This window comes from Pristis pectinata, chromosome 12 (assembly GCF_009764475.1).
Source record: "Pristis pectinata isolate sPriPec2 chromosome 12, sPriPec2.1.pri, whole genome shotgun sequence".
Classification (NCBI taxonomy): Eukaryota; Metazoa; Chordata; class Chondrichthyes; order Rhinopristiformes; family Pristidae; genus Pristis; species Pristis pectinata.
This window is the reverse complement of record NC_067416.1, coordinates 11,925,799-11,944,651: the sequence shown is the minus strand read 5'-3', so window position 1 is coordinate 11,944,651 and position 18,853 is coordinate 11,925,799. Positions and strand designations below refer to the sequence as shown.

At 45.3% G+C, this 18,853-nt stretch overlaps 1 protein-coding gene across 8 annotated transcripts in view; it reads left to right on the top strand.

Moving 5' to 3' along the window:
* The first annotated feature begins 872 nt into the window (after positions 1-872).
* The window catches only part of gpam (glycerol-3-phosphate acyltransferase, mitochondrial), a 60,742-nt gene continuing 42,761 nt past the window's right edge, over positions 873-18,853 (top strand). For 4 of the 8 annotated variants that reach the window (XM_052027425.1, XM_052027417.1, XM_052027424.1 and 1 more), the window contains exons 1-2: positions 897-1,050; positions 4,320-4,421. The gene's annotated coding sequence lies outside the window, so the exon portion shown is untranslated. Of the gene's footprint in view, positions 1,051-1,127; positions 1,344-4,319; positions 4,426-11,881; positions 11,960-18,853 lie in introns of those variants that run through there. The other 4 variants (XM_052027420.1, XM_052027421.1, XM_052027418.1 and 1 more) reach the window with 4 other exon arrangements.

Here is an 18,853-nt window from a genome sequence, read left to right as displayed (position 1 = left end):
GAGGGGGGAAGAGGGGGAGGAGGGAGGGGGGAGGGGGGAGGGGGAAGAGGGGGAGGGGGAAGAGGGGGAGGGGGAAGAGGGGGAAGAGGGGGAGGGGGGGAGGGGGGAAGAGGGGGAGGGGGGAAGAGGGGGAGGGGGAGGGGGGGGAGGGGGGGAGGGGGAGGGGGGGGAGGAGGGGGGGAGGGGGGGAGGGGGGAGGGGAAGGGGGGAGGGGAAGGGGGGAGGGGGGAGGGGAGGGGGAGGGAGGGGGGAGGGGGGAGGGGAGGGAGGGGGGGAGGGGAGGGGGGAGGGGGGAGGGGAGGGGGAGGGAGAGGAGGAGGGAGAGGGGAAGGGAGGGGGGAAGAGGGGGGGAGGGAGGGGGAAGAGGGGGGGGAGGGAGGGAGGGGGAGAGGGGAGGGGGGAGGGGGAGGGAGAGGGGGGGAAGAGGGGGAGGGAGAGGGGGAGGGAGAGGGGGAGGGGGGGAAGAGGGGGAGGGAGAGGGGGAGGGGGGGAAGAGGGGGAGGGAGAGGGGGAGGGGGGGAGGGAGAGGGGGAGGGGGGAGGGAGAGGGGGAGGGAGAGGGGGAGGGGGGAAGAGGGGGAGGGGGGGGAAGAGGGGGAGGGAGAGAGGAGGGGGGAGAGGGAGGGGAGGAGAGGAGGAGGGAGAGAGGGAGGGGAGAAGGAGGGAGAGAGGGAGGGGAGAGAGGGGAGGGGAGAGAGGGGAGGAGGAGGGAGAGGAGGGGAGGAGAGGGGAATAGAGGGAGGAAGGGAATGGGGGGGGGGTGGTCTTCAAGCTCTATTTAACCGGACGATGGGAGGACCTCAGACGGCGCCACCGCGCGGCCGGGAGGTGGAGAGTCGCTGGGAGGACCTGAGACAGCGCCATCGCGCGGCCGGGAGGTGAGGTCGCAGCGCCGCCCCCATGCGGTACGGCGTGTGCCCAGTGTGGGAGCTCTCGATGTGTCGGCGTCGGTGGCTGTTGTGAATGAGCGTGTGTGGGTGTCAGTCGTCGTCAGCGATGCAACGGGCTGGAGGTTGTGGTCTCGGCGCCGGCAGCTTCACCATGTCCTGAGGTGGGTGGGTGGGTGTCACATGCGGCCGGGCGGCCCGGGAATCACCGGCTCGGCGCCGCTTCCGGCCAGGGGGGGTGGGTCCCGCAGCACGCCGGCTGGTCGGGCCCCGGCCCCGGCTCCCGCTCCCCGGCGGGCCGCACCGCGCCGCGTCGCACTGTTGGAGCCGCGGGCTGTTCGCCTGGACGAAGACATCAGGCCCCCAGAAATGGGCCAGGCTGCACCAGAGGGGAGGAGAGACCCCCCAGAAATAGGAGAGTGACAGCGGCTGGAAAGAGTGAGGGATCGCCTCGGAGGTGGGGTGGGGAGTGAGGGATCGCCTCGGAGGTGGGGTGGGGAATGAGGGACCGCCTCGGAGGAGTGTGGAGAGAGTGAGGGACCGCCTTGGAGGAGTGTGGAGAGTGAGGGACCGCCTCGGAGGGGGGGTGGGGAGTGAGGGACCGCCTCGGAGGGGGGGGGTGGGGAGTGAGGGACCGCCTCGGAGGGGGGGGTGGGGAGTGAGGGACCGCCTCGGAGGGGGGGGTGGGGAGTGAGGGACCGCCTCGGAGGGGGGGGGGTGGGGAGTGAGGGACCTCCTCGGGGGGGGGGGTGGGGAGTGAGGGACCGCCTCGGAGGGGGGGGTGGGGAGTGAGGGACCGCCTCGGGGGGGGGGGGGTGGGGAGTGAGGGACCGCCTGGGGGGGGGGGGAGTGAGGGACCGCCTCGGGGGGGGGGTGGGGAGTGAGGGACCGCCTCGGAGGGGGGGGTGGGGAGTGAGGGACCGCCTCGGAGGGGGGGGTGGGGAGTGAGGGACCGCCTCGGAGGGGGGGGGGGTGGGGAGTGAGGGACCGCCTCGGAGGGGGGGGGGTGGGGAGTGAGGGACCGCCTCGGAGGGGGGGGGTGGGGAGTGAGGGACCGCCTCGGAGGTGGGGGGTGGGGAGTGAGGGACCGCCTCGGGGGGGGGGGGTGGGGAGTGAGGGACCGCCTCGGAGGGGGGGGGGTGGGGAGTGAGGGACCGCCTCGGAGGTGGGGGGGGTGGGGAGTGAGGGACCGCCTCGGAGGTGGGGGGGGGGTGGGGAGTGAGGGACCGCCTCGGAGGGGGGGGGGGGGTGGGGAGTGAGGGACCGCCTCGGGGGGGGGGGTGGGGAGTGAGGGACCGCCTCGGAGGGGGGGGGTGGGGAGTGAGGGACCGCCTCGGAGGGGGGGGGGTGGGGAGTGAGGGACCGCCTCGGAGGGGGGGGGTGGGGAGTGAGGGACCGCCTCGGAGGGGGGGGGTGGGGAGTGAGGGACCGCCTCGGAGGGGGGGGGTGGGGAGTGAGGGACCGCCTCGGGGGGGGGGGTGGGGAGTGAGGGACCGCCTCGGAGGGGGGGGTGGGGAGTGAGGGACCGCCTCGGGGGGGGTGTGGGGAGTGAGGGACCGCCTCGGAGGGGGGTGGGGAGTGAGGGACCGCCTCGGGGGGGGGGGGTAGAAGAGTGAGGCACCACTCAGACAAAGAGGAATTGTGCGAACCCCTCGGGAGACGAGAAGTAGAGGGACATCCTCGGGCAAGGAGAGGGTTTAAGAGCACTAGAACTATGGAGAGAATATAAGGTGTTCCGAACAGGGAAGAGGTGGTTGTTGAGACCGTCGGTGGTGATGGTGGAGGGTGAGTGGCTGTCAGAGTAGAGAGGTCTGGGGTTAGAGGAGCCGTAATGAGGGAATGGTGGAGAAATTCAGAAAAAGAACAACATTGCAGCTGTGTATGTCAGAAATAGGGAGGGGGGATTAAAAAAAAGTGAAGACTTCATTATTAGGCACAGAATGAAAGAAGAAATCAGTTTTTATGAGCAAATGGAGGGACTGAGACTCCGGACCTGTAACGTTTAATCTTACAAGGACAAAGTGGTAGTCAAAGTCGAGTTTATTGTCATATACACAAGTACATGTGTGCACAGGTGCAACGAAAAACTTACTTGCAGCAGCACCACAGGAACATAGTATCAGATACACAACATTCAAAAGAAAAGCATAAATTAAATTGATTTTTTAATGACAGAACACAATTAGAACAAAAAAAAGCAAAGTCCATTGTAGTGCAAAGTGGTCATACTGTTGTTATTAAGGAGTTAGTGATTAGGGTTGTGCAGGTTTGTTCAAGAACCATATAGTTGAAGGGAAGTGTGTGTTCTTGAACCTGGTGGTGTGGGACTTCAGGCTTCTGGTAGCTGCGAGAAGATGGCATGGTGGGGATCTTTAATGATAGATGTTCTCTTCTTGAGGCAGCACCTCATGTAGATACTTTTAATGGTGGGAATGGATGTGCCTGTGATGTATTGGGAAGACTTCACTACTAGTTTCTTACATTCCTGTGCATTCAAATTGTTTGAGACCATTTAACAACGTACCAGACCATTTAACAACTGCAACACCTCTTTTAACTTAGCCAAACATTTCCCAAGTTTTTACAGCAAGAATAGTTTGAAAAAAATTTGAAGTTCACTGATATTGCTTTGATCTGTGAATATTACAAACACGCTGGATGTGGAGGCACAGTTACATCAACAACAACCTTGGATTCCTGTGTTTAACCAAACACACGCTTTCTCCAGAAGTTAGTTTTATACAGGATCACACTGTCATTATAGCCACAAATTATGGGATGATAAATACCAGTTAAAATACATTTCACTGGAAAATAAACTGTATGGTTTAGCTGTATGATTTGCTGTTTTAAAAAAAAATGTAATTTTTACAATGTTTCAAAAATTGCGTTCTGTAAGATGTACAGAATCGTTTCATAGTGTGTAAGTTTGTGACTCACTGCCAGATCTGGTTTGACGCTTCTTGGAAGAATTTGGAATATTTTAAACTTCATGAAAGTTTAACAGAATCCCTTGGATTTCTGTGTGTGGGAGGTGATGAGCTGGGGAGGACCATGTGCCACTTCTATCTCAGTGGCATTCTATGCAAGTAGCACAGTGTATTACTTGCATACCCCGTGAGTAGAAGGTCTCTTCAGGGAAACTATAACTTGGCACTGAAAACAAGGTTCATTCATCGCTAGACCTGTGTCCTATTTGCGCTCTAAATAAAAATTACTGTCATATCCAATTAATCTGGTTCTGCAGTGACGCATATTTGATATCATTGATCCTTTTAGTTGGCTCAGATGGTCTGCTGTGAAGGTTGAAAATATGACCCATTCTAAATATGCTTGTTTGCATTTTCAAAATACGGTTAATATGTAAATAAAAAAAGAGCTTTGTCTTAAGGTGATGACCTTCCAACACCAGTTCCTTGTGTTTGTATTGCAGTGAAAAGTAGCAAGGCACTGCGCCGGAGGGAAGAAAGAAATGCTGCAGCTCTGAAATTTCCTGAGGACTGGATACCACAGCAGATTTGAAAGAAGATAACAGGCAGGTAGTGAAAGGGCTGGGTTTGGTGGAAGCTTCTGAAGGTGTATGGAACAAGGACAGAGTTCCAGACTATAAGGACTTGATGGTTAAAGGCTGTGCCACTGATAATAGGGATTGGTGGGGGCAGGAGCAGGGTAATGTTGTCTTTCTCAATATTAAATATTAGAAACTAGAAGGTACAACTTTTGGAATTCCATTTCCTTTTATTTCTCTGAATGTTTTGAGTACGTTAATGAGCAGAGCAAGATCACATTGAGTTACAACAAAGCTGTAGTGCTCCCTGACCTACTTTCTTGCCTCAGACTGTAAACCTATTTATATCTGAAACAATGTGTGTCGTGTAAATCATTGCCAAATTCAGAAATCGGTGCTGGAATGCACCCCCAAGTGAATAGCCAAGCCAGTGTGTCAAGACACTCCAAAGATCCAATCTTGTTAGTTTATCTCCCTTTGAGTGGGTTTGGAAGGTCAGCAGGGAGCTGCCGTATACACCAGTGGTCCTGGCTGGTATTTGGTATGCCATGCTTTTTTTCCCCAAAAGATATACCTTATTCATAAGATCTGCAGTGGTAGAATAAGGAAAGTTGCATCATTTTCATTCATTGTACCAAGCTTATCTCTGCAGTCATTTATAATATTGACAAAATGTCAACATGTCATTATATTTTAAGTCCCAGGCATTCTGTTGGTAGTGACTTTGAGAGGTTATTAAACAGGGCCTAGCCCTTCTGTATCCAGTGGCGGGAACACCCTAGACAGTGACGTTTCCCCTTAAACAGCCTTTACAGCAGCTGCAGCAAGCTTCAAAGTATCTCTCAGCGTGTAGGCCTGCAACTGGGAATGCGTCTTTCACTGAGTTGATGATCATCCAAAAGCAGTCAGTGTTTGCCTCAGTGAGTCTCCCTGGGAACCGCTCACAGATTACAAAGTCCTGCTATATGCAGCTCCCGGGGTGAACCTCGACAAAGATCACGGTATCCCTTCCCAGACCTTGACAAGCACACAGTCCACGAGGAGGTGGTTGACTGTCTTATTCACTCCACAGCCACCTCGAGGGCAGCTTGCAGTAGGATAGACACTCCAGCTTGCATGTCAGGGAGATCGCTGCTTAACACCAACCAAGTAAAGCCTTGATCCTTGTATTAAAGTTCTGGTGATGAAACTTTATACCAAATGACTTTGACAGACTGCTCGGGCAACTGTCCAATAGGGTCCAATAGGATCCACCATCTCCTTCTCCCACCGGGCCTCGAGGACATTCCAAGGAGACCGTTGTGCTTTTGATGTGTGGGTGAAGGTGTTTTCCTGCAGAAATTTTCCTATGAAGGACAGTTAGTACAGCAAGGTCCAAACGAACGGAACATTCCACAACAATGAGGCCAGGCCCAGTTTCTGTAACACAGACTGCAGGTGGAACCCCAGCACTTCAGACTTGGCTCGATGCAGTCACACAACGTTGGATGTAAAGTTTCCCCACTTCCCCTGGAGACCTGTCTACACATCACCTCTCTGTGGACATAATCCATTTTGGAGCTCCAAATGAAAGGTGGCTCGGGTAGCCACTGCAACACAGGAGGGGAACGTGGAGCACACCTGCACCACGTACAGCAACACCGAGAGTGTTTGTTGATCCAGTTTTTTCCCACCATTAAGAAGGAGTGCCGCTCCCACGTTCCCAACTGTGGTCTCACCTTGGTTGCGTGCCCAGCTTCCTCCACACCAGATTTCCAGCACCTTCGGGTAATCAGGCCTGATGACAAAGGGAACGAAAGATCACTTGGACCGGTTGCTAAAGAACATGGCCTCGCTTTTGGCACATTTGACTCTGCCCCGAGTCCAGTTCAGATTGATTGCAGATACTCATCCAACTGTGGATGGACAATATGTTAGAGCAGAAGGCATCCATGTACAGGAGGCTTTAATTTTGAGCAGCTGTCTGGGATCATCACCCTTCCTATGCCCGTGTTCTTCCCGGTTTTCTTTTCAGCAAAAGGTTCAATGGAAACACAAAACAATTCAAATCAGAGAGGGCAGTATTATTATCTGACTCCAGATTTGTTTGAGATGCTCCCATCCTCCCACCTGTTAAGGAAGACTGTGCTACTGATGTAGTGTGTAGAGCAGTTGTACCCAGTTACAGATTCTCTCCCCAAACACATTTGGGAGAATGCACTCATCAGATACATTTGCAATATTCTATCAAAGGCATTCTCCCAACTCAAGCTAACTCGAAAAACCCATTTCTCAGGAACAACCTGTTTCTCAATATACTTGGCCTTGGGCAAAAGGCTGAGAAATTACTGAGAACTTGGCTTTCTGCTTAATTAATTTACCTGGGAAACTTTTCTTTTTTCAATCTTTTTATTAGTTTTCAAATTAATACAAATTAATATATCAATGTTTATACATGTAATACAAAGAGATCAGGAGAACAATCGTGACATGGATAATCATAAAGAACAATAAAGTATAAAAAAAATCTGTAGATCCAACTATCTGTTAGTGAAGGAATATAATATAAAAGAAAAAGATTTATTATAAAATATAAAAGAAAGAAAAAAAATCCCCAAAACAATAAGAGAACTTAAATGATATATCAAACCAAACTAGGCTAAAGAAAAAAAATTCAAAAAAAAAAGCTGGACTAAAATTTCTCAATAGAAACAGAGCAATATTATGTCGTCAACTCCGTTCCTCTAAATTGAAAGGTTATTATAAGGGGATCTATATCATGTGAAAATATTGAATAAATGGACTCAAACTTCCTCAAATTTAAGCGAAGGATCAACACTACCACTCTGAATTTTTTTTCCAAGTTTAAACATGATATAGTTTGAGAGAACCATTGAAAAGTAGTAGGGGGTATTGAATCCTTCCATTTAAGCAAAATGGATCGTTTGGCCATTAATGTAACAAAGGCAATCAAATGGTTAGCGGAGGCAGATAGATGGCCAGATTCTATCCCTGGTAAACCAAAAATTGCAGTGATAGGATGAGGTTGTAAATCAATCTTCAATACATTTGAAATAATGTTAAAAATATCTTTCCAATATTTTTCCAAAAGAGGACAGGACCAAAACACGTGTCAAAGAAGCCACATTTGATTTACATCTGTCACATATAGGATTTATATGTTGATAAAAACGAGCTAGCTTATCTTTTGACATATTGGTCCTGTGAACTACCTTAAACTGTATCAAAGAATGTCTGGCACACATTGAAGATGTATTAACTAAATGAAGAATTTTCTTCCAAATCTCTGTAGGTATAGGTGTCTGGAGTTCACTTTCCTATTCATTCTTAATTTTGTCATAATCATAATCATAATCATAAATTATTGCTATCAAGCCCTTCTGACAAGGATTAAAACCAAAAATTTTTTCCGTAATTTCAGTTTTGTAAGGTGTGGGAAAAGAGGATATAGTAGCTTTTAAAAAATTTCTAATTTGCAAATATCGGAAAAAGTGTGATCTAGGCAAATTGTATTTGTTAGACAATTGTTCAAAAGATGAAAAACAGTTATCAATGAATAAATCACGAAGATGTACTATTCCCTTCCTTTTCCATATGGAAAAAGCTGAGTCAACTCTGGATGGATGAAAGAAAAAATTGGATTGAATGGGACTTGGTAGATTAAATTTATTCAATCCAAAAAATTTACGGAATTGAAACCATATTCGTATTGTATGTTTAACAATTGGGTTAATCATACGTTTACTTAATTTGTTAAGTGCAAAAGGGAGTGGAGCTCCTAAAATAGAAACTAATGAAAATTTAAGTACTGATTGGGACTCGAGGTGTACCCATTTGGGGCATTGAATTACATCTGAATCTTGTATCCAAAAAATTAAATATCTAATATTGATTGCCCAATAATATAATCTAAAGTTAGGCAAGGCCATAAGTTTTTGTAAATATTTCTTACTTAGTCTTGGGTTTTTATTCTGCCAAATATATGAAAGAATTTTAGAATCAATAGTGTCAAAAAAAGATTTTGGAACAAAAGTTGGAATCGCTTGAAATAAATATAAAAGTTTTGGTAAAATATTCATCTTAACCTCATTAATTTGGCCTACCAATGATAGAAACAGTGGGGACCATTTAGTAAATAATTGTTTAACATGGTCAATTAAAGGCAGTAGATTAGCTTTAAATAAGTTCTTATGTCTCTTAGTAATTTTAACACCTAAATACATAAAATAGTCAGTTACCAATCTAAAAGGTAATTGGCTATAAATTGGGATTTGCATATTTAATGGAAAAGTTCACTCTTATTAAAATTTAATCTATAGCCAGAAAAAACACTAAAATTACCTGGGAAACTTGATGATCCATCAGGAAACACCCAGAGACCTGCACCCAAGCAGGGAGTGGGCACATTCATGAGAAGCAAATTTAAAGAAAATAAAAAAAAATCAAGCTGAATGTCGTAATGGAGTCCAAGTTGGGATCAGATATTCTCCAGAGCCTGTGGCTCCTACCTCTGGGGCAGTGGTTTGTGGAATGTTGGATCGATGCCCTGGAATTTCATGTGACTACTTTGGGTAATTGGGTGGAAGTTTCCAAATTTCTTCATAAAATCTTTACTTGTGGATATCACTTTACTTTCTTTCAAGTAGTAGAGGAAGTAGTGCCAAGTATATGAGGCCCTTCTCCTATTAGCACTCCTTACGAATCATTACAGCGCAGGATACCACTCAACCTGTTGATTCGTGCCAGCACCTCGTCAAGCAGCCCAGTCATTCCTATACCTTTGCTTTTTCCTGGTAACCCTGCAAATTATTTTCCATCAACTTCCTATCCAACTTCCTTTCGAAAGCTCTAATTGACTCTATCACCACTTTACCCTAAGTTTCACGTTATAGCCCCTCTCTGCTTGAAAAAAGGTTTCCCCTCACATTCCTCCCATACCTTTTGCCCATCACTTTGAATCTTCACTGGTCCTTGAATTGTCGGCTTCTTTCTATCCTATATAAATCAGTCATGATCTTGTCCGTCTCTATTGAGTTCTGTCAACCTTTTTTCACCCTAGAGATTAACCCTAACTTCTCTCATTCGTAGCTGAAATCCTCACTACCTGGAACCATTTTCATTCTAAATTGTTCTGAAATTTGCCTAGTGGTTCAAATAAAATACTTTTTAGTAGATGTCTTCAATGATCAGCCAGTTAAAAAAGTGAGTATCTGAATATTTGAGCCATTTCACCCAGAGCGGCTCCAGGGTTGATTTTGATCCACGCTGTTTCAGATGATCACAGCAGGAACAGTTGGCAGGGTTTTCCACTCCCTATTTTCAGGTTCACTAACCTTAAAATCATGGAAAAAATGCCAAAGTAAATATCCCTGTGTACCAGTTTATACAATATTTTTCCTCTTAAGCTCCTTTTCAGTGTCATAAAATGGGATGATATGCATGTTCTGAAAATTGTACTGATTGTGGCTGATCATTGTGTTTTCCCCATTCTGAAGTGAAACAACCCTAGAATTGATTGGAATATGTATAGTAGAAGCTTCAGATGGGAATGGTGATTGTATGTGGCAGGACTGTCAGTGGAATTGTAACCTGGTTAGGAAGTTGTGGGCATGCTATGTTGGCGCCGGAAGCATGGCGACATTTGCGGGCTGCCCCAGAACACTCTGTGCAAAAAGATGCATTTCACTGTGTATTTCAATGTACATGTGACTAATAAAGATATCTTAGCTTATCTTCAGCAACACTGCTGCATTGTATATCTTAAGGGCCATTTTCTAAGTTCCCTTTCTGGAATGTACAAGCAGATGAACTGGGTACAAGAGAAGTTGTTTTACCAAGGCGCACAAGATTGATCCTGGCCAAATCCATTCTTTCGGATTTTTTCCAGATACTTGTTACTGAACATCCCAGTACTTGGAATAGACTTCTTATTGTTTGAACTGACAATGAGCTTTGTGTTCTGCCCAAATGTCAGTTATTAACACACTTTTATAATTAGCTCATAAGTAAGCTTGTGGTCAGTTCACCTCAGAGAATGTGATACTCGGCTAATCTGATTTTTCAGATGCATGTGCCACACTGTCAAAAGAGGTTGTTTTGCCTGCTGCCTTCATAGTTGTCACTCTAATTTGGGTCCATCTCATTTTTGTTGTACATCACATTAGAATAAACAGTGTAGTTTTCTTTACTTAATTTTCTGAGCTGTTCCGATTTCAACCTATAAGAACTTACTTCACCAGGAATGATGTAAAATTGCTTTAGTTTTGATGGTTGGAATATAGTTCAGAGGTTGATTGTAACACTTTCATAATACTTGATGTTGACAACTGATGTGTAAAATCACTCATGAGGCTCCGTTTATTGAACATGTACTTATGAGCTTCGGGGATCATTTGTGAGCTGTTTTTTCACAAGTGGTGTCCCCAAACTCCACTGATGGCCACTCTGCCATGATGTGGTTCTGGAAGGTTTTGAGTTCAAAATTGTTCATATTAGTTGAGGACACCTGGACCAGTGATGAAAGGGATGGTGTAATTAGGCACAGCAATCTTGGACAGAGCAAAAAATCTACCAATGGCTCCTATTCCTAATTGCCATCTGAATTTGAAGGTGTTTCCTGTGTAGGTGAAGACGCAGTGTAGCTTTGTTGTGATTGCCTTTATGTTGAGATGTATGCTGATACCCAGTGTGTCAGTTCATAAATAAATATACACAGTTGGCAGACGATAGTTACTTTCCATTTGACTGCCTCAGTAAACCTTTGTAAGGCTAGGATGGAAGGCAGGGAAGTTGGTGACTTTTTGCGGAGCTGATACAGGCTCTGTAGACTCAGCACACTCAGTTCTGCAGCAGGAAACTCCTCATCAGCAAGTTATACACTGCATGACAGATGGCTTATGTACTCTTCAGCTCCCCTTGTCTTTTCTGGTTAAGTTACTAAAATTTACACTTTATGTTGAAGGTAAAACAACTGTTGGATTTTATGTATATTTAAATCATATTTCTAAACAAAAAGTGTATTTTATATCAGTATTTCTTTGTGTTGCCACTGAATAAGACTGGTGGATGGTAGCCGGGTGACCTTCAGTATTTCACTTGATTGATCACTCTTCATTTGTGGGCATATGCAAGATGATTATAGACAAGAAAGTGGGAGCCACTGGCAGATTGTTTGCTCTCTATCCAAGATTACTGTGCCCAGTTACACCTCACTTGTTCAGTTATCTTCCCTTAGTATGAACCACTATGAACTCATAACCTTCCTGAACCATACATACCATGGCACATTGGCAGCTATGCACTAACTGAGCCATTAGTGGAGTTCGGGGACATCACTTATGAAGAAATACCTCATCGATGAATCCTGAACTTCCTTCTAAGTGTTCAGAAAAGGGAGCTTCATGAGTGATTTTTAACACCAGGTGATTATTCAACTGCAGTGTTTTCACAGCTCAAGCCTATTCTCTCCTTGTATCTGTGTTATCCAGGAAATCTGTGGATCAGGACTACGAAGCTCCTTGACTGAATTTTCTTCCTATTGCCAAGGCGTTCTGAGGGCTAATTAGGTATCTATAAACTAATGTAAATAAGACCAGATTTCAGCACTTCTATACAATAACTTTATTACAACATATTCACACATCTGTACTTTGTGCTTCAGCTGGGGTGTTTCGTTATTGAACAACCAGATAAAATCCAGAAATCCTAAGTATTAGCTTTGCCTTTGTATCCTCGATACACTGCATGTGGGATTGTGTGGGACTTCGTAATGAGGAGACAAGTTTGGGGCTTTCTAGTTAAACAAAATCCTTCTAGCCTAACTTTGGTAGAACTTTAATTCTGAATTTTGACAGGGGATGTCTTTCTTCAGAGTTAAATATTTGTACAGCTGAACTTTTGCAACAGAATTGTGTAGTTATGTTAAAATGTTAACAGACAAGTTCCTTAGAGCGGTGAGTCCAGAAGGTCAATGGAACATTTAAAGGATTTTTTTCCATTTGGACTCTAAAACTGTGGTTGAAGGTGGCCAGTGTGGGGATCATCAGTTTTATTCATCTTGACCTGAAAATTTAAAAGATTCATTATGATGTTCATGTGTAACTTCATCTGAAATAATCGTCAAAGCAAATAGAATGTTATAGCTTATGGCCAAGGTAGTCGAGCACAATTAGGGGCCCTCCACTTCTTTATTAGAACATAGCACAATTACTGCGCAATTCAGGCCCTTTGGCCCACAGAGCTGTGCCGAACATGTCCCTACCCTAGAAATTACGAGGGTTACCCATAGCCCTCTATTTTACTCAGCTCCATATACCTATCTAACAGTCTCTTGAAAGACCTATCGTATCAGCCTCCACCACCGTTTCCGGCAGCCCATTCCACGCACTCACCACTCTCTGAGTAAAAAAAAACTTACCCCTGACATCTCTATATCTACTCCCCAGCACCTTAAACCTATGTCCTCTTGTGGCCACCAATTCAGCCCTGGGGAAAAGCCTCTGACTATCTACCCTATCAATACCTCTCATCATCTTATACACCTCTATCAGGTACCCCCTCATCCTCCGTCTCTCCAAGGAGAAAAGGCCGAGTTCCCTCAACCTGCTTTCATAAAGCATGCTCCGCATTCCAGGCAGCATCCTTGTAAATCTCCTCTGCACCCTCTCTATGGCTTCCACATCTTTCCTGTAGTGAGGCGACCAGAACTGAGCACAATACTCCAAGTGGGGTCTGACCAGGGACCTATATAGCTGCAACAATACCTCACGGCTCCTAAATTCAATTCCCCGATTGATGAAGGACAATACATCATATGCCGCCTTAACCACAGAGTCAACCTGCGCAGCCATTTTGAGCGTCCTATGGATTCGGACCCCAAGATCCTTCTGATCCTCCACACTGCGAAGAGTCCTACCATTAGTACTATATTCCGCCAACATATTTGATCTGCCAAAATGAACCATTTCACACTTATCTGGGTTGAACTGCATCTGCCACTTCTCAGCCCAACTCTGCATCCTACCTATGTCCCTCTGTAACCTCTGACAGCCCTCCAAACTATCCACAACACCCCTAACCTTCATGTCATCTGCAAACTTACTAACCCACCCCTCCACTTCCTCATCCAGGTCATTTATAAAAATCACAAAGAGTAAAGGTCCTAGTACAGATCCCTGAGGTACACCACAGGTCACTGACCTCCACTCAGAAGACGACCCTTCAACAACCACTCTTTGCCTTCTGTGGGCCAGCCAGTTCTGGATCCACACTGCAATATCCCCTTGGATCCCATGTCTCCTCACCTTCTCCATAAGCCTCGCATGGGGTACCTTATCAAATGCCTTGCTGAAATCCATATACACTACATCTACTGCTCTCCATTCATCGATGTGCTTAGTCACATCCTCAAAAAATTCAATCAGGCTCGTAAGGCAGGACCTGCCCTTAACAAAGCCATGCTGACTATTCCTAATCATATTATACCTCTCCAAATGTTCATAAATCCTGCCTCTCAGGATCTTCTCCATCAGCTTACCAACCATTGAGGTAAGACTCACTGGTCTATAATTTCTTGGGCTATCCCTACTCCCCTTCTTGAATAAGGGAACAACATCAGCAACCCTCCAATCTTCTGGAACCTCTCCCGTCTCTATGGACGACACAAAGATCATCGTCAGCGGCTCCGCAATCTCCTCCCTCGCCTCCCACAGCAACCTGGGGTACATCTCATCCGGTCCCAGCGACTTATCACAAGACAAGGGAGCAGAAGCAGGCCATTCGGCCCATCGAGTCTGCTCCAAGGAAAGGGAAATAGAAATGGGGAATGGGGGAAGAAAAAAAAGAAAAAAAAACTATTCTAATCCCACTTATCTAACTTTATGCTTTCCAAAAATTTCAGCACCACCTCTTTTCTAATATCTACATGCTCAAGCTTTTCAGGCTGCTGCAAGTCCCCACTACGATCCCCCAAATCTTTTTCCATGGTGAATACTGACGTAAAGTATTCATTAAGTACCTCCTCTCTTTCTTCCAGATCCATACACACTTTCCCATTGCTGCACTTGATAGGCCCTATCCTTTTGCATTTCATCCTCTTACTCTTCACATACTTGTAGAATGCCTTGGGGTTTTCCTTAATCCTGCCCACCAAGGCCTTCTCATGTCCCCTTCTGGCTCTCCTAATCTCTTTCCTAACTTCCTTCCATTTGGCCTTGTACTCCTCCAGATCGCTAACATTACCTAGCTCTCTGTACCTTTTGTATGCTTTTCCTTTTGACCAGAGATAGAACCAGTCCCCTTCCACTAACTCTCCTCCACTTGGCTGAACCTGTCGTCACCCTAAACAACTTCACTTCCGCTTCCTCTCACTTTCTACAGACCAAGGGTGTAGCTATGGGCACTTGTATGGCTATGCCCTTAGCTACGTTGAACAGTCTCTTCTGTTCCAAGCCTACTCCGGTCCCATTCTTCAACTCTTTCTCTGCTATATCGACGACTGCATTGGTGCCACCTCTTGCACCCATGTGGAACTCAACGGTTTCATAAAGTTTGCTACAAACTTTCACCCTGCTCTCCAATTCACTCGGACTCTCTCTCCTTCCTCGATCTTTCCGTCTCCATCTTAGGAGATTCCTTATCCACTGACGCCCACAGCTACCTCGATTACAGCTCTTCCTACTCTGTCTCTTGCAGGGATGCGATCCCTTTTTCTCAATTTCTCCCTTTGTGCCGCATCTGCTCCCGTGATGAGGCTTTCCACTCCAGGACATCCAAAATGTCCAACTTCTTTTCTAACCATGGCTTCCCCCCTACTGTGATCAAGAGAGCTCACACCGCATCTCTGCCATTTCCTGCAGCTCTGCTCTCAGCTCCACCCCTCCCAGACCCAAAAGGGATAGGGTCCTCCTTGTCCTTGCATTTCATCCTATATATCCAACACATCATTCTCCGCCACTTCCGCCATCTCCAACGAGACCCCACTATCAAGCATATCTTCCCTTCCCCACCCCTGTCTGCCTTTTGCAGGGAATGCTCTCTCTGCAACTCCCTAGTTCACTCCCACCCCTCCCGCCTGCCCACCCAAAATCCTGCTCCCACTCCGGGAACTTTCCACTGCCCCCACTTTAGGTGCAACATCTGCTCCTACATCACTTCCATCCAGGGACCAAAACAGTCCTTTCAAGTGAGACAGAGATTCACCTGCACCTCCCTCACCCCTCCTCCCCTGCACCTGCCTAACACTATCTCTTACCTGAATCTACCTATCACCACCTTGTGCCCACCCCACCTCCCCTCTTTTGTCCACCTATCACTGCTCTGCTTTTCCCTCCTATTGTTGGGCTTCCCCTTTTCCTATCTTCAGTTCTGAGGAGGGGTCCTGACCTGAAGCATTGACGGTCTGTTTTCTCCACGGATGCTGCCTGGCCTGCTGTTCCTACAGCATCATCGTGTTTTTTCATCTAGATTCCAGCATCTGCAGTCCTTTGTTACTCTGTTTTCACATAAACTTTGGTATATGGGTAAGCCATTAATGTAGCAAGTGTTTGGAACTGCATTTGGAAGCTATAGTTTCTTTCTGAAGGAGCTATGTTGGGCTTTGAAATGTTTCTCACTTCTCTGATATCTTTCCTGCTTGAATTTGACTCTAAAGCTCTATCAGGTTTCCCTTTGCCCTTCTCTGCTCTAAGGAAGACAAAACCCAGCTTATCCCATCTTTCCTCATAACTGAAATGCAACATCATGGTGAATCTCCTCTGCACTATCTCCAGTGCAGTCACTTCCTTCCCATAGTGTGATGAGCAGAACTGCTCACAGTACTCAAGCTGTGGCTTAACTGATTATTATAAACAATATTTTATGATAATCTCCAGGTCCTAAGCCCTGGCTAATGAAAGCAAGTATACCGTAGATTTCTTCACCACCTTATCTGCCTATGCTGTTGGCAGGTGAGCAGTTAATTCTTTATTCCATTGTGTAGGCTCTAAGCATAGTGTGACTTGCATCTTTTCCTACCAAGATTTTTCTTTTCAAAATTAAAGTGTACGTCTTACTTTTCTCTCCCCGAGTGGGAAAGGATAAAAACAAAATATTTCAATATAACCTGGCCCCAGCATTTTCTTAGCTTTTAAAATGCAATTCTAGATTCTATAATTGTAAGTTTTCAAATAGACCAAGCAAAATTGCTAGGTGTTTCAAATTGTATATCTTTCATCGAAATCCACTTGGAGAGAACCTGTTATTCCCTTGCTCTTTTTCTTTCTCAACTCTGATCAGTGCTAGTGAAGTACTATTAGAAATCTATTGAACTGTCACATTAACATTAAAATATTGTTTCTTGGCTGTATTTTGACTGATGCCTGCTCTGCCAGTGAAGAAGTTCATTAGGTGGTTGTGTTTAACATCAGAAGGGCAGCATATTCTCCATCAAATAGATGACATACTGGTTTTAGTAGAGTGCAAATGACATGAAAAAGAGCCTAATGAAAAGAGATTTGTGTGCAGGTCTTTTCCTTAAAATCTTGGAATCTTACAAAACAGAAAGAGGCTGTAGGGTTCTTGGTGCTTGTGCTGGCATTATGTAAGGATTATCTAATTAGTCTTATGATCTTTCCCCATAATGCTGCAAAATATTTGCTTTCAATATAAATGCAACTTTACTTTGAAAGTTCCCAATGAATTTGCATCACCACCCTTGTCAGGTCATTCGGAAGTCAAAGTAACATTGCTCACAAAATGTTTAAGCATGGTAATGAACTGTCTAGTAGTTCAGTCTAGTTTGATAAATTGAAAGGAATCCAAAAAATTATTGATAACTGAATAAAATGTATTAGTTATAAAGAGACAAACAAGATGGCAGGAGTGTAATCGTACTCTGTTTCAACATGATCTGTTTACAATTATGCAATTAATTACTGTCTGGAAGTACGTTTGGCTTTAAAATTTGAGTTTGGTAATATGTCAGATTGTTTGAGGGATGAGTGTCATACGTAGGAGAACGAGCCAATGAAGATTCAATGAGCATAGGCTAATGCAGTTCATTTAAAACGCAAGCAAAAGATTATTCTAGTTTATCTCTTAGGGCAGCACTGTTCCTGAGGTTGCAAATTTGAAGTCTGCCCCAGGGTCATACATTTAACCCAATTACCAAAGCAACCCTATCTTACCACTACAAAGAGGTTTTTTTTCATTGAAACATTTGATTGTGCTGAATTTGAACAAAATTTCATTTTTTACTTAAACAACAGCTCTTTGCTGATGTTTGGTACCTCTGGGATCTTAAGTGCATCTTTTACCCACCAATAGACTCACTGCCTTACTGGAAAAGAACAGTGGGACATGTGAGAACTGTGATGTAAATTGGAATTTATTTAGTGCCTTTTAGGTAAAAAAAACAATGCTTTACAAGGTGCTCAATTGGGTAGATGGCAGAATCGGGAAGAGGAATGAAGGTTAAAGGGTGACAACACATTGGGGGAATGGAATCTAGGACACTTCTGTGGACTGCAGGGCATATGATGGCACAAGTTGATACAAATTTATATAGAAATAGGGCATTAGCTAGTCAAGGGGATGGGTAAGCCAATTCACCTCCTTGATATCAGACTTGGAGATTCAGAAGGAAATACCAGAATGCAAGTGATAGCTGCAGTCTCTATCAATAATGGGGAGCATAGGGAGGAGGATAAGTGGTAGTCTAACCTCAGGACAGTGGTAGATACAATTTGGATTGTTATGCTGAGGAAGATTACAGGCATAGATTGAAATGTGACCATGAAAAGATCTTTAAATAATTAGAATCTTATAATCAGTGTGGTCAGGGATTGGGTGCCAAGTGAAGCCACCTAAAATAGTCAAGATTTACTGATCCAATAATAATCTGATAAAGCGCAGGTCATGAAACTGCCCATTCCTAGCTATTTCAGGTCAATCTGTCATGTTATCAGTGTCAGCCAATCGGGTGTGAACTTTTATCTGGTGAGGTTGACTCTTATCACTGAGAGTACAACCTTCCAAGAAATGACCTTGGTTAGAACATTTTAAAATAATGTCTGGTGTGATGTAATAAATGAAGCAATGCCTGGAATCAGGAACAGATAGTATTTCACCTTTATAAAGTTTACTTTTAAGCTGTGAGCATCTGCTAAACTGAGTGACAATGGGGAGTTGGTGAGAGCAGGAATTTATTGGTAAGTGGTACAGATTTAGTGTTGTTATCAAATGGAATTAGATAGTAAATGGGAATAAGTGGATAGCAAACCAAATGTGTACACATTACATAAGAAGGTAGAGTTTAAGCAAATTAATGTGGCAGTTGATACACATTGCCTGTCATTCATGTGCTATATGGAAACTCCAGGAGACTTCACTAGTCCTGATTAAAATGTAATGGAATTGACTCCAGTTGTTTAAGTTCAAGCTCTTGAACCTGACCATTTGCACTCACTGCAAGGCACATGGGA